Source organism: Poecilia mexicana, unplaced genomic scaffold (assembly GCF_051168715.1).
Source record: "Poecilia mexicana isolate PSO_F unplaced genomic scaffold, ASM5116871v1 scaffold_1, whole genome shotgun sequence".
Lineage (NCBI taxonomy): Eukaryota > Metazoa > Chordata > Actinopteri > Cyprinodontiformes > Poeciliidae > Poecilia > Poecilia mexicana.
Window position 1 is genome coordinate 1 of NW_028263370.1, and position 3862 is coordinate 3862.

Below are 3862 nucleotides of genomic sequence, written 5' to 3' on the forward strand. Positions count from 1 at the left end.
GTCAAAAATGGACTATCTGTGAATTTGCAGCTTTACATTCAATTTTCAGCCTTGTTAGTTGTTGGACAGCTCCGAAATGCTGAGCAGCACTAGATCTAGCTGTAATAAGCTGAAATTAGTTGATCTGCTTAAGTTACAAATGATCAGAAAGCCAGAAGCCAAAAACGCTTTATCTCAGAGAGATCACGACAACGACATGTTGTCAAAAATGGACTATCTGTGAATTTGCAGCTTTACATTCAATTTTCAGCCTTGTTAGTTGTTGGACAGCTCCGAAATGCTGAGCAGCACTAGATCTAGCTGTAATAAGCTGAAATTAGTTGATCTGCTTAAGTTACAAATGATCAGAAAGCCAGAAGCCAAAAACGCTTTATCTCAGCGAAAGAAGTCAAAAATGGACTATCTGTGAATTTGCAGCTTTACATTCAATTTTCAGCCTTGTTAGTTGTTGGACAGCTCCGAAATGCTGAGCAGCACTAGATCTGGCTGTAATAAGCTGAAATTAGTTGATCTGCTTAAGTTACAAATGATCAGAAAGCCAGAAGCCAAAAACGCTTTATCTCAGCGAAAGAAGTCAAAAATGGACTATCTGTGAATTTGCAGCTTTACATTCAATTTTCAGCCTTGTTAGTTGTTGGACAGCTCCGAAATGCTGAGCAGCACTAGATCTGGCTGTAATAAGCTGAAATTAGTTGATCTGCTTAAGTTACAAATGATCAGAAAGCCAGAAGCCAAAAACGCTTTATCTCAGCGAAAGAAGTCAAAAATGGACTATCTGTGAATTTGCAGCTTTACATTCAATTTTCAGCCTTGTTAGTTGTTGGACAGCTCCGAAATGCTGAGCAGCACTAGATCTAGGCTGTAATAAGCTGAAATTAGTTGATCTGCTTAAGTTACAAATGATCAGAAAGCCAGAAGCCAAAAACGCTTTATCTCAGCGAAAGAAGTCAAAAATGGACTATCTGTGAATTTGCAGCTTTACATTCAATTTTCAGCCTTGTTAGTTGTTGGACAGCTCCGAAATGCTGAGCAGCACTAGATCTGGCTGTAATAAGCTGAAATTAGTTGATCTGCTTAAGTTACAAATGATCAGAAAGCCAGAAGCCAAAAACGCTTTATCTCAGCGAAAGAAGTCAAAAATGGACTATCTGTGAATTTGCAGCTTTACATTCAATTTTCAGCCTTGTTAGTTGTTGGACAGCTCCGAAATGCTGAGCAGCACTAGATCTGGCTGTAATAAGCTGAAATTAGTTGATCTGCTTAAGTTACAAATGATCAGAAAGCCAGAAGCCAAAAACGCTTTATCTCAGCGAAAGAAGTCAAAAATGGACTATCTGTGAATTTGCAGCTTTACATTCAATTTTCAGCCTTGTTAGTTGTTGGACAGCTCCGAAATGCTGAGCAGCACTAGATCTGGCTGTAATAAGCTGAAATTAGTTGATCTGCTTAAGTTACAAATGATCAGAAAGCCAGAAGCCAAAAACGCTTTATCTCAGCGAAAGAAGTCAAAAATGGACTATCTGTGAATTTGCAGCTTTACATTCAATTTTCAGCCTTGTTAGTTGTTGGACAGCTCCGAAATGCTGAGCAGCACTAGATCTGGCTGTAATAAGCTGAAATTAGTTGATCTGCTTAAGTTACAAATGATCAGAAAGCCAGAAGCCAAAAACGCTTTATCTCAGCGAAAGAAGTCAAAAATGGACTATCTGTGAATTTGCAGCTTTACATTCAATTTTCAGCCTTGTTAGTTGTTGGACAGCTCCGAAATGCTGAGCAGCACTAGATCTAGCTGTAATAAGCTGAAATTAGTTGATCTGCTTAAGTTACAAATGATCAGAAAGCCAGAAGCCAAAAACGCTTTATCTCAGCGAAAGAAGTCAAAAATGGACTATCTGTGAATTTGCAGCTTTACATTCAATTTTCAGCCTTGTTAGTTGTTGGACAGCTCCGAAATGCTGAGCAGCACTAGATCTGGCTGTAATAAGCTGAAATTAGTTGATCTGCTTAAGTTACAAATGATCAGAAAGCCAGAAGCCAAAAACGCTTTATCTCAGCGAAAGAAGTCAAAAATGGACTATCTGTGAATTTGCAGCTTTACATTCAATTTTCAGCCTTGTTAGTTGTTGGACAGCTCCGAAATGCTGAGCAGCACTAGATCTGGCTGTAATAAGCTGAAATTAGTTGATCTGCTGAAGTTACAAATGATCAGAAAGCCAGAAGCCAAAAACGCTTTATCTCAGCGAAAGAAGTCAAAAATGGACTATCTGTGAATTTGCAGCTTTACATTCAATTTTCAGCCTTGTTAGTTGTTGGACAGCTCCGAAATGCTGAGCAGCACTAGATCTGGCTGTAATAAGCTGAAATTAGTTGATCTGCTTAAGTTACAAATGATCAGAAAGCCAGAAGCCAAAAACGCTTTATCTCAGCGAAAGAAGTCAAAAATGGACTATCTGTGAATTTGCAGCTTTACATTCAATTTTCAGCCTTGTTAGTTGTTGGACAGCTCCGAAATGCTGAGCAGCACTAGATCTGGCTGTAATAAGCTGAAATTAGTTGATCTGCTTAAGTTACAAATGATCAGACAGCCAGAAGCCAAAAACGCTTTATCTCAGCGAAAGAAGTCAAAAATGGACTATCTGTGAATTTGCAGCTTTACATTCAATTTTCAGCCTTGTTAGTTGTTGGACAGCTCCGAAATGCTGAGCAGCACTAGATCTAGCTGTAATAAGCTGAAATTAGTTGATCTGCTTAAGTTACAAATGATCAGAAAGCCAGAAGCCAAAAACGCTTTATCTCAGCGAAAGAAGTCAAAAATGGACTATCTGTGAATTTGCAGCTTTACATTCAATTTTCAGCCTTGTTAGTTGTTGGACAGCTCCGAAATGCTGAGCAGCACTAGATCTGGCTGTAATAAGCTGAAATTAGTTGATCTGCTTAAGTTACAAATGATCAGAAAGCCAGAAGCCAAAAACGCTTTATCTCAGCGAAAGAAGTCAAAAATGGACTATCTGTGAATTTGCAGCTTTACATTCAATTTTCAGCCTTGTTAGTTGTTGGACAGCTCCGAAATGCTGAGCAGCACTAGATCTAGCTGTAATAAGCTGAAATTAGTTGATCTGCTTAAGTTACAAATGATCAGAAAGCCAGAAGCCAAAAACGCTTTATCTCAGCGAAAGAAGTCAAAAATGGACTATCTGTGAATTTGCAGCTTTACATTCAATTTTCAGCCTTGTTAGTTGTTGGACAGCTCCGAAATGCTGAGCAGCACTAGATCTGGCTGTAATAAGCTGAAATTAGTTGATCTGCTTAAGTTACAAATGATCAGAAAGCCAGAAGCCAAAAACGCTTTATCTCAGCGAAAGAAGTCAAAAATGGACTATCTGTGAATTTGCAGCTTTACATTCAATTTTCAGCCTTGTTAGTTGTTGGACAGCTCCGAAATGCTGAGCAGCACTAGATCTAGCTGTAATAAGCTGAAATTAGTTGATCTGCTTAAGTTACAAATGATCAGAAAGCCAGAAGCCAAAAACGCTTTATCTCAGCGAAAGAAGTCAAAAATGGACTATCTGTGAATTTGCAGCTTTACATTCAATTTTCAGCCTTGTTAGTTGTTGGACAGCTCCGAAATGCTGAGCAGCACTAGATCTAGCTGTAATAAGCTGAAATTAGTTGATCTGCTTAAGTTACAAATGATCAGAAAGCCAGAAGCCAAAAACGCTTTATCTCAGCGAAAGAAGTCAAAAATGGACTATCTGTGAATTTGCAGCTTTACATTCAATTTTCAGCCTTGTTAGTTGTTGGACAGCTCCGAAATGCTGAGCAGCACTAGATCTGGCTGTAATAAGCTGAAATTAGTTGATCT